The sequence below is a fragment of the Schistocerca americana genome, chromosome 3 (genome assembly GCF_021461395.2).
Source record: "Schistocerca americana isolate TAMUIC-IGC-003095 chromosome 3, iqSchAmer2.1, whole genome shotgun sequence".
In the NCBI taxonomy this organism is placed as follows: Eukaryota; Metazoa; Arthropoda; class Insecta; order Orthoptera; family Acrididae; genus Schistocerca; species Schistocerca americana.
The window spans coordinates 589,790,418-589,802,917 of NC_060121.1; the positions used below are offsets into that span (position 1 = coordinate 589,790,418).

The following is a 12,500-nucleotide window of genomic DNA, read 5'->3' on the forward strand; positions in this document are numbered from 1 at the left end:
TCTAATAAGAAAAGTAATCGCTGACAGCACGAAGGATGTCACGCGACTAGTTAGCAGGCTAGAGTCTCGTTCGTTATCGGAATTAACCAGACAAATCGCTCCACCAACTAAGAACGGCCATGCACCACCACCCACCGAATCAAGAAAGAGCTATCAATCTGTCAATCCTTCCGGTGTCCGGGCCTGGTGAGGTTTCCCGTGTTGAGTCAAATTAAGCCGCAGGCTCCACTCCTGGTGGTGCCCTTCCGTCAATTCCTTTAAGTTTCAGCTTTGCAACCATACTTCCCCCAGAACCCAAAAGCTTTGGTTTCCCGGAGGCTGCCCGCCGAGTCATCGGAGGAACTGCGGCGGATCGCTGGCTGGCATCGTTTATGGTTAGAACTAGGGCGGTATCTGATCGCCTTCGAACCTCTAACTTTCGTTCTTGATTAATGAAAACATACTTGGCAAATGCTTTCGCTTCTGTTCGTCTTGCGACGATCCAAGAATTTCACCTCTAACGTCGCAATACGAATGCCCCCGCCTGTCCCTATTAATCATTACCTCGGGTTCCGAAAACCAACAAAATAGAACCGAGGTCCTATTCCATTATTCCATGCACACAGTATTCAGGCGGACTTGCCTGCTTTAAGCACTCTAATTTGTTCAAAGTAAACGTGCCGGCCCACCGAGACACTCACTCAAGAGCACCCTGGTAGGATTGCAACAGGGTCCGCCTCGGGACGCACGAGCACGCACGAGGCGCGTCGCACGCCTTCAGCTCGCCCCACCGGCAGGACGTCCCACGATACATGCCAGTTAAACACCGACGGGCGGTGAACCAACAGCGTGGGACACAAATCCAACTACGAGCTTTTTAACCGCAACAACTTTAATATACGCTATTGGAGCTGGAATTACCGCGGCTGCTGGCACCAGACTTGCCCTCCAATAGATACTCGTTAAAGGATTTAAAGTGTACTCATTCCGATTACGGGGCCTCGGATGAGTCCCGTATCGTTATTTTTCGTCACTACCTCCCCGTGCCGGGCGTGGGTAATTTGCGCGCCTGCTGCCTTCCTTGGATGTGGTAGCCGTTTCTCAGGCTCCCTCTCCGGAATCGAACCCTGATTCCCCGTTACCCGTTACAACCATGGTAGGCGCAGAACCTACCATCGACAGTTGATAAGGCAGACATTTGAAAGATGCGTCGCCGGTACGAGGACCGTGCGATCAGCCCAAAGTTATTCAGAGTCACCAAGGCAAACGGACCGGACGAGCCGACCGATTGGTTTTGATCTAATAAAAGCGTCCCTTCCATCTCTGGTCGGGACTCTGTTTGCATGTATTAGCTCTAGAATTACCACAGTTATCCAAGTAACGTGGGTACGATCTAAGGAACCATAACTGATTTAATGAGCCATTCGCGGTTTCACCTTAATGCGGCTTGTACTGAGACATGCATGGCTTAATCTTTGAGACAAGCATATGACTACTGGCAGGATCAACCAGGGAGCTGCGTCAACTAGAGCTGAGCAGCCGGCCGCCCGGGAGTGTGTCCCGGGGGCCCGCGCGAACACGCAAGCGTCCGCTCAATTATTCTGCAAACAGGAGGAGGCTGAGCTCCCCTGCACCATACACCTCGAAATCCTCTCAGGTCCCGGCGGCGCGCAGCGCCGTCCTAAGTACTTGGTCGGGTTCGAGAGAGGCGCAATCGCCCGGAGTTTGGCGAGTAGACGCTTTAGGTGCGACCACCCGTGCTCCCAACTGAGCTTGCCGCTGCCGACAGAGGCCCGGGAGCGTGCTGTCGTGGCATTGCCGGCGGGAGACATCACGCGCCACCTACGGTGACCGGCAGCTCCAACGCCAGCGCCACAGAAGGACAAAAGCCCCACTTGGGTGCCGAAGCGAACTCTCCCAGCACAGCGCACGCGCCAACACGTCCGCACAGCTGCGATACAAACCACCTGCGAGAACCGCAGAGGCGACCGAGCAGCAGACGGCGTCGCGGCGCCGAGCGCCGGGCGGCGGCGCATCCTCAGCGCACACAGTCCTCAATCGGACCAGCACACTGCAGATGTCCACCGCGCTTCGCACCGGGCCCGCGAGGACCTACTTTGGCCGCACGGCGCCGCGTGCAGGGTGCGCCGGCGCGCAGCTGCGCCGCCTGCCGCCTCCGTCGGCCGGCGCGCCTGCCACTGGCCGCCCCCACCAGCCGGCTGTAGCGCGTGCGCCCACGCACCGCGCGGCCAGCACGCCGGGAGGCCCCCCCTCACCGGCCGGGGACGGTCCCACCCAGCCACCGCCGCGTATCGCTTCACACCCAGATGCCATTCACGTTCGTGGGCATGGTGGGTATCGCTGGAACAACCGGTTGGTAGCTCAACCGATCGTCGCCATCACTGATTCACCTCTAGCGAGAACAACCGCACCACAACGGTTTACCAGTTGTTCATTTGCGTAACGTCACCAGCAAACGTAGGCGTCCATCGCCATTTGCAAATTCAACGATTGTTGCATGCCTGTGTCAGGTGTCACGACACACTATGTCTGCCCACATACACGCAACAACATGTGCACGCTTCGCGAACACGTGGAAGGTGGCCCCCGTACGTATGCGATGTCCATTGCGCGAACGACTGTCAACCGGCCTCTGTCGCATGTCGCAGATGTGGAACGCAGTGCACCATGCTATCACGGTGTGTGAGAAGAGACGACTACGTCTGACAACACGCGCCACTACATCAACAGACGGCTCATGCTGATCGCCATCCAGGGCATACCACACTGCAATCCAGCTCTTATAGGGAGACGACACGTAGCTGAGTGCACAACATTTGGACCGCATGGTTCGCCGTTGTTGGCGCAGTCGTTGTACGGTCACATGTACCACGATGTATCATTCAGTACATGAGGACCAATGTGCAGTACAGTGTGTGATTTGGACGTACAACATCAGCGGACAGTTGACACAGGCCGTACCACAGCGTAGGCTAAGTGCTTCGCCATGCGAATGCCAATGAACAACTGCAAATGCCAATGAACAACTGCAAATGCCAATGAACAACTGCAAATGCCAATGAACAACTGCAAAGGGCATTGAGCATGTACGTCCTGCTGCCATCCACATTACAGTGTATAGCTGCAAGGTGTTTAACATGAAGCGATACACTGGGGACCGGGCAGTGCGAGTAGCAAACTATATTGCGGGGGTTGCAGTTAGGCAACACTACACTAATTTAACGCGTCGTATGACAATTACAGAGAAGGTTAAGGCCCAACGTGTGTTGGGTTAAGGCCCAACGTGTGTTGGGTTAAGCCCCAACGTGTGTTGGGTTAAGGCCCAACGTGTGTTGGGTTAAGGCCCAACGTGTGTTGGGTTAAGGCCCAACGTGTGTTGGGTTAAGGCCCAACGTGTGTTGGGTTAAGGCCCAACGTGTGTTGGGTTAAGGCCCAACGTGTGTTGGGTTAAGGCCCAACGTGTGTTGGGTTAAGGCCCAACGTGTGTTGGGTTAAGGCCCAACGTGTGTTGGGTTAAGGCCCAACGTGTGTTGGGTTACAGCACAATATGGGTTACGTTACGGCGCAATGTGGGTTACGTTAAGGGGCAATGTGGGTTACGTTACGGCGCAATGTGGGTTACGTTGAGGGGCAATGTGGGTTACGTTACGGCGCAATGTGGGTTAGGCTAAGGCGCAATATAGGTTAGGTTAAGGCGCAATATAGGTTACGTTAAGGCGCAATATAGGTTACATTAAGGCGCAATATAGGTTACATTAAGGCGCAATATAGGTTACATTAAGGCGCAATATAGGTTACATTAAGGCGCAATATAGGTTACATTAAGGCGCAATATAGGTTACGTTAAGGCGCAATATAGGTTACGTTAAGGCGCAATATAGGTTACGTTAAGGCGCAATATAGGTTACGTTAAGGCGCAATATAGGTTACGTTAAGGCGCAATATAGGTTACGTTAAGGCGCAATATAGGTTACGTTAAGGCGCAATATAGGTTACGTTAAGGCGCAATATAGGTTACGTTAAGGCGCAATATAGGTTAGGTTAAGGCGCAATATAGGTTAGGTTAAGGCGCAATATAGGTTAGGTTAAGGCGCAATATAGGTTAGGTTAAGGTGCAATACAGGTTAGGTTAAGGCGCAATACAGGTTAGGTTAAGGCGCAATACAGGTTAGGTTAAGGCGCAATATAGGTTAGGTTAAGGTACGACATAGGTTAGGTTAAGGTACGACATAGGTTAGGTTAAGGTACGACATAGGTTAGGTTAAGGTACGACATAGGTTAGGTTAAGGTACGACATAGGTTAGGTTAAGGTACGACATAGGTTAGGTTAAGGTACGACATAGGTTAGGTTAAGGTACGACATAGGTTAGGTTAAGGTACGACATAGGTTAGGTTAAGGTACGACATAGGTTAGGTTAAGGTACGACATAGGTTAGGTTAAGGTACGACATAGGTTAGGTTAAGGTACGACATAGGTTAGGTTACGGTACGATATAGGTTAGGTTACGGTACGATGTAGGTTATGTTACGGTACGATATAGGTTAGGTTACGGTACGATATAGGTTAGGTTACGGTATGATATAGGTTAGGTTAAGGTACACATTGTTGTAAGGAAAGGTTTAATGGGGGGCGGGGCGGCCGGTTTGTTGATTGTGATGATAGTAAGTGGATGCCTGCGGCATCATCTGATTTGCCACGTCAGGATGCACCTTTGGCTCATGACATTCGGCGCTCTCATTCCATGCTTGTGGCAGACCTGTGTCTTTCATTCCTGCCATTGTTTGTGTGCTGTGAGAGGAGGCAGTATTGTGATGTTGGGTGCACCCCTGTGTAGGACATGTGTGGGTGTTGGTGGCTTGGCTGAGCAATGGTGGTTGTCGGGAGGGTGGGATATTCTGTTTTCTGAGTGGACCTCCCAGTCTGGTTATGACAGTGTGGATTGTCTAATGTGGCGGAGAGGATGCACTGGGTGTTGTTCCATGCTGGTGCTTACATATTGTCTGTGTGCGTGTTACAGGCAGAGAGTAGTGCGTGATAAGGGTGTGTGGCTGACGTGTGGTTGTGATTGTGAGCAGAGTCTTTCAGCATGTATACGGACAGTTGTATACATTATCTGTATTCTGATGGCTCTATCTATTACTAATCAGCGCCGTGTATACGTTTAATCCGGTTCCAGTCGAAACTGTTGTATCTCTGTACATTAGTGACACGGCGAGCCCGCTATGTAGTTACTCGTCTCGGCAGCTTCCACCGGTGTATGGCAAATGATTATAAGGAATCAGTCTAGTCGTCAATACCGATGGTGTGACGTCACATGTCTGGGGTGGGGGACGCTGCGCCCTTCCGGTGGGTCATGGCCTAGAAAGACTCTTCCCACGCAGGGGGGCGTGGACTGTCATTGACTCTTCCGAGTAATATACTTGCCGTACGTTTTTGCGACTGCGAGTGCAACGCTCACCGGTACCGACATGGATGGAGCGCCTCCTAGCTGACCGCTCAGCATCGGCATTCGTACAGAGAGCAACGCGATCGCGTCTCTAGCTCGTAACTGGTACAGCTCGCAGCTCATGTATAGGGACATTTTTTTTTTTTTTTTTTTTTTACATTTAACCACATTCGAAACCCACCGCCTTGATAACTATGGTGGGTTGTTAGCTTACTGACTTCAGTATGTCTGCAGCAAGTCATGGTCTCTTAGCCGTTGCAGATGCTCACAAATGGTTTGTTTGCGAGTAGCTGCACCGTTCCCGTCCCTAGCCACGTGGAGGCGGACCAGATCTGAGCTATTACATGCTGCATGCGTGGTTTGCTATTTCACTTACACAGTGTTATCATGTTAATAATATTTAATATAACAAAAATAAAACTGAATAAAAATTAAAAAAAAAAAAAAAAAAAAAAGAAAAAATAACAAAAATATTAACGTATTGATTTATAAGAAGCAAATATACAATACAGAACTACGTAGGATATCAAGGAAATATGAAACATCGTGCTTTACAAAAGAAAAGAAAAAATAAAAGCACTATTACTTCACACAAATAGAATCAGGAAGATATTTACATCTATGAGAGTTGCTTATAGGAGTTGCTTTGAAATTATAGCTTGGAATCTTGGTTAAAAACAGAAAAGCACTGTTACTTTACACAATTAGAATAAGGAAAATATTTACATCTATGAGAGTTGCTATAGGAGTTGCTTTGAGATTGTTGCTTAGAAGCTTGGTTAACACAATTACAGAATTACACAATTACACAATTAGAATAAGGAAAATATTTACATCTATGAGAGTTGCTATAGGAGTTGCTTTGAGATTGTAGCTTAGAAGCTTGGTTAAAAACAGGGTCACATTCCTATTACAGACTACATTGTCTACTTCAGCAAGGGGCAGAGTTGCTGCCGTATTACAATTTGTTTACATACACCCTAGTCTCATTATATACTGTTTTAGAACATTTAATGTAATCCTTAATAATGTACTCATACTGGTATTAATCAAGGCCTGTCACACTCTCTTACGACTAATAAAACTGATAACATGTTAACATATAAATTTTGAGATTGGTTATTGCAGCTAGCTTCAAACAGTTACTAATATTTACACAAATTTACTGATAGTCATACAATTGGTCTTCTAATGGGTCCTGGCCCCATCTAGTTAAAGACTGCACTACAAAGATATAAAACATTTTCATAGATATAATACATAAAGGGGGGAAAGTGGCTCTAGGTGGTGCAAGTATATGCAAGATATAAACATAAAGGTTCTAAGCAGTACACTTATATACAACACCATACAATTGGTCTTCTAAAGGGTCCTGGCACCATCTAGTTAAAACTGCATTAAAAAGATATAAAACATTTTAATAGATATAATACGTAAAGGGGGGAATGTGGCTCTGGGTATTGCAAGTATACGTATGATATAAACACTAAGGTTCTAAGCAGTACACTTATCTACAACACCCATAACAGCTGGCACAGGCCCTTCAAAAGTAGCTACTTTGGAAATTATAGTTCCTGTTCTGGGCATTACAAAAATAAAACAAATTTACTGATATTTATACAATCTTCCTTCTGTAGGGTCCTGCCACCATCTAGTTCAAATTGCATTTAAAAGATGTACAAAGAAAATTAATGATACACAAACATAAAAGGCTATCTGCAGTACAATTGTGTTTAATGCACATCACAGCAGGCACAGGCCCTTCAAGTACAGCTACTTTATGATATAGTACAATTACTAAGGGTGTAGTGGGTTTTTACGCCTTCAGACATTTCCAGATCTTTGTTTTGAGTCTGATTCAGTCCTTTCTAGTGTGGAGTTTTCCTATAGCTGACGAACCTTCATAATTAGTGCCAGGCTAGATGCTTCAATTTAGTCTCATTCTAGGTCCATTTCACTTTGTGTATCACTTTCAGAATTAGTATCAGTACTTGTTTCTGTAGTGTAATTTAGGCCTTGTGTATAATGATGTCTCTGTCTCCTACCATTGGGATTCTGCCTTCTAAAAAGGTCATACATTTCTGTAGAGACCTTGTCTGTTATGTCATTGAGTGTGTTCCATGAGTCTTGGTTACGTATTTGTTGTTTTATATGTGTGTCATCTAGAACTTGCCGTACATGCGTAAGGGTGTTACACGTAAGTGCGACATGTTCAGGGGTCCCCAGGTCCCCACAGATACACATGTCACTCTCGGCTAATCCAACACGTGTTAAATGTACTGGATACGGCCCATGACCCGTTAAAAAGTGGACCATCCCACGGCTTGGGTCCACATGTGTTAGTCTCAGCCTCTCCTCAATATCTGGAAAAAAGGAATAGACGCGACGCCCCTTATCTGAAGAGTCCCATTCCCTTTGCCATGTTACATTACGCCATTTTTTGAGTCCCAGTCTGTCCCTGATCTCTTCCCCAGTTATCTCCCGCACCTTATCTCCTCTTCGTTTTTGAAGCCAATAGGAGGCAGCCCTATATTTTATTGTGATGTCAATGGGGTAGATTCCCATGACCACACACAGGGCTTCCGCAGATGTCGTGCTGAAAGCGCCAGTCATTCTCAGTAGCGTACTTCTCTGTCCTCTTCTAATTAGAGTTTTATTGGTTTGCAACAATAATCGGTGTGCCCAGGTACTTGCTGCAAAACATGCTATGGCCTCAAAGATTGCTATGTGATATGTCCGTAGTAGCTTTAGTGGCAGTCTGTACTGCGTCGAGTTTAATCTGGCGAGCTTGTGCATGATTTTACTGGCTTTATCTATTGTTAGTTTCATGTGTTCGCTGAAATTTTGCTTCTCATCTAAGTGTAGGCCGAGGTAGCGCGTAACTTGTTTTCTCTGTATGTTAACATAGTTTAGTTTCAGAATCGGATTTCTCTGCAGCACTCCTTTCAGTAATATGTAAACTGTTTTATTTGCAGCAATATGAAGTCTGTTTTTCTTACACCAACCGTCGATTTTCATGAGGAGTTGCGTGCCGTTCTGTTCCAGTGCGGCTCGTGAGTTCGCCGACGTCAGAAGTAGAAGATCGTCAGCATAAGCCACCACCCCTCTTACACGGTGATCTTGGGCCATAATATCCAAGAGGGGCTCAAAGACGATGTCCCAAAAAATCGGGCCACATATCGAGCCTTGTGGGCAGCCTTTACTAATACGTCTCACTACCTTTCTTGTGCCTCCTCTCCACTCCACTACTCTGTTACGACAGTAGTCTAGTAGACTGTTGTATAAAGATGTAGGTAACTGGATCTCTCTGAGGCGAGCAAACAGTGATGGCCACCACAGATTGTCAAAGGCTCCAGCCACATCAATAAGTATAGCCATCACGTACTTGTCCAGAGTGCTGTTCGTAATCTGTAGTGCTTGATTGATAGCATCGTCTATGCACTTCTCCTCTCTGAAGCCATACTGGAAGGGTGTAAGGCCGGTAAGACGTCTTTGGGACTGTAGCCTATCACACAATAGCCTTTCCTGCACCTTTGCCAGTGTGTTTAATAAACATATAGGACGGTATGTTTTAGGATCCGTCGGGTCCTTGTCCTCGGACTTTTTAATAATGACCGCCTCGGCTGTTTTCCACAAATGTGGGATTCTACCTGTGCTTAAAGCATCATTAAACATGTATAGGGACAAATTTTTTTTTTTTTTTTCCCAAATTTATGAAACATGCATAACCCACTTTCTAACACTTTTGAGTGGGCGTATTGTGACTAACTATCTCTGCTATTACACTACAGGAGTGGATTATTAGTGCATGCATACTATCTAGTTTTTAAGTAGCTTTGCTTAATGGCAATTATCGGCCTCTTAGCCTCTCTGGAACGCTGCCAGAGAGTTGCCCGTCCCTAGCCACGTGGAGGCGGGCCGCTACTTCTAGAGAAACCACTCCATTTGTGTTACTCTTTTATTCCCCCCACCACCTTGCTGAACTAACTACAACTACTACCTACTCTAAGTCAAGACTTAAACAAACATAGTATATACATATATACAATTGCGCATTAGATCTTAAGCGCATTTACTCTCTCCCAAGGTAGGCTCGCTGGGCCTCCCTTGAGATTTTGTTAACCAATTTTGCGAAATTGCTGAACATTTCGCTTTCTGTTAATATTTCATTAACATTTCTAGTACGCAGAAGCTGCCTCTCCCCTGAGACAGCCTGTTCATATATTGGGCACTCGAACACTATGTGTTCTGGCGATCCTTCGTGGGCACCACAGTCACACTCCGGTGTTGGCCTTTTCCCTATTTTATGCAGGTACGTGGGATAAGGACCATGTCCTGTGAGGAAGTGAACTATGCCCTGTGAGGGCTTCATTATCTTGTTATTTAATCTTCCCCTTACTGTGGGTATAAACCCATGGACTCTACGGCCCGTACTGGATCCATCCCATTCGTCCTGCCAAATGTCAAGCACTTTCTTGCGAATGGCTTTGACACTTACCAGAGGAACGCCCATTATATCTTGTACCCTGTCGATGTTCTGTTTGCGCAGCCAATAGAAGGCTGCGTGCTGCCTTATTATTAGGTCTAATGGACATAGACCCATAATTACCAACAGTGCATCTGTTGGACTTGTGTTGAATGCTCCAATGCATCTCAACAGAACGTTCCTCTGTATTCGCCTGACAGCAGCGGCAGGCCGCACCAGAGCTAACCTGTGGGCCCACACACTGGATGCGTGCCCTACTATTGGTGCCAATATGCTATTGTGATAAATATTTATTGCCTTTGACGGCAGATGGAACCTTCTTTGTCCAATTGATATTATCTTATTGAACAAAGCTAAGGACTTTGTCGTTATTTGCTCGATATGCGGAATGAAACTCCAATTCTCATCTAAATATACCCCAAGGTAACGGGCATATCTCTGTCGTGACACTGCTTGCCCATTAATTCTGACTGTTGGGTCCCTATTTAACTTGCCTTTCAAGAGCATATATAGGGATTTTTGTGGTGCTATAGACATTTTAGTCTTCGTACACCAGTTGGTTAATAGTTCAATAACCAGTCGTGATCGGTCCTCGATCACATTGCGAGTGTCACCTTCTACTAGAATTGCGAGATCATCCGCATAAGCAACGACTCCCAGAACTGCAGTCTCTCGCTGCAGGACGTTTAACAAAGGTTCCATGTTAATATCCCAGAAAATGGGACCACACACCGATCCCTGGGGACAACCACGGGATACTCTTTTAGATACGACGGCTCCAGGAGCCGTTATCTTAGCAGTCCTTCCATCACAGTAGGCCTCCAGACAGCCATACAGCAGCTGCGGACACCCAATCTCTCGCAGGCGAGAGAAGAGTGCCGGCCACCACAGGTTGTCGAAGGCCCCTGAGATGTCTATCATTATGCCAAGTACATACTTTGATGTCGCAGAGTGAACAATTCGGCAAACCTCATTGATCGCATCCTGGGTGGAGCAACCCTTTCGGAATCCGAACTGCCTATCACTCATACCATACAGAGTTCGATGACTCTGGAGACGGTCAGCCAGCAACTTCTCAAATGCTTTGCCCATTACATCCAGCAGACAGATAGGCCGATAGGATTTCGGCACTGTTGGATCTTTATCAGGGCCTTTCCTGATAATTACAACTTCGGCAGTTTTCCACTTTAGTGGATAATAGCCCCTTTGTAAACAGCTGTTGTAAATACGACTTAGTGCTGGGGCGACCAAGTGTGCGAGTCCCTGTAAGATCTCCACAGGGATCCCGTCAGGACCAGGCGCCTTCTTCCTTGCAAAGGTGTAGATGGTTGCTTCTACCTCCTCTGCTGAGAAAGGGCACACGTTTGTATCGTTAAGATACGGAATCGACAGCGCCTGACGTATGTCCCGCTGTTCGTGCGAGTCTTGGTCCTCAATGTCATCAGGCAATAATGTATCCAACAGCAACCTTGCTGTTTCTTCCCAATTCTTGGTCGTGTCTCCATCCCCAGCACGTAGCGTAGACAGCATCATGGGCGATCTTATTTTTTCTCGAACGATTTTGTAAGGAACTCCCCAAGGGTCTGTTCCCAGCTGATCGTTCACAAATCTTTCCCAGGATTGGCGCCTTGTAATGTCCAACTGATCCTTGTATCTCTGCTTCAGACGACGATAAATATGCAGGTGGTATTGTCGTTCGTCATGGGCAAAGCTCCTTTGGTAGTTGCTTCGCGCCCTTCTGACCGATCGTTTGAGCACAGTCAGTTCAGGGGTCCATGGGGTGGACTCCCTGCAGATGTATCTCGCTATTCGAGGTACAGCCAGTGTGATAGCCGTTTGCACGGAGCTTACCAGCTCCTCCACAGCTTCATCAATATTACCTATGTCCTCTCCGAACTCGGGAGGACTGAACACCTGCACGAGTCGGTCCCAGTCTGTCCGAGCATAATTGAAGCGTTCCACCCACTCGCCTGGCACATCCGCGATGGTCGGCGCTATATCAAATGTTATACAGTTATGATCACTGACAGTTAGATGTTCTCTTACTTGCCAGTTATGGACGTGGGGTGCTGCCCTCTCGCTTGCTAGTGTGACATCAATATTTGATGTTGCACCCGCCCTCCCTGAGTAGGTCGGGGGGTACCCAGGCAAGTTTAGCACATACATGTGCGTTTCCATTATCAAATCAACAAGCTCCGCACCCCTACCGTCCTGCACATCGCTGTGCCAGAGTGGGGACTTAGCATTAGCATCAAGAGCTACAATTATAGCCTGCCCGGCTAAAACTCTTAGTATCCAATTCAGCTGATCAAGATAAATCTTGATGTCATGTCTGAATTGGCAGTAGACGTTTACAACGTACATACTGTAAGACAGCAGATTTAGTTGTACAACTATAATATGCTCAGTACAGAACTGATTTAATATCGTAGTTTTAATAGTTTTATTCAATACTATAATTGCACTCATGGGGTTCCCACCTGAGGATACCACCTGTGCTGTTGCGGGAAAACCAGGGACTCGACCCGCACAGGAGTTTGGTTCTTGTATCAGAAGAATATCAATTC

At 47.1% G+C, this 12,500-nt stretch overlaps 1 non-coding gene across 1 annotated transcript in view; it reads right to left on the bottom strand.

Annotated features, from left to right (window-relative positions):
* Positions 1-1,494, bottom strand: part of LOC124608886 — a 1,910-nt gene extending 416 nt beyond the window's left edge. The window contains exon 1 of the ribosomal RNA XR_006979439.1: positions 1-1,494. This exon is cut by the window's left edge and continues 416 nt beyond it. This is a non-coding gene — a ribosomal RNA (small subunit ribosomal RNA).
* Positions 1,495-12,500: the final 11,006 nt, after the last annotated feature.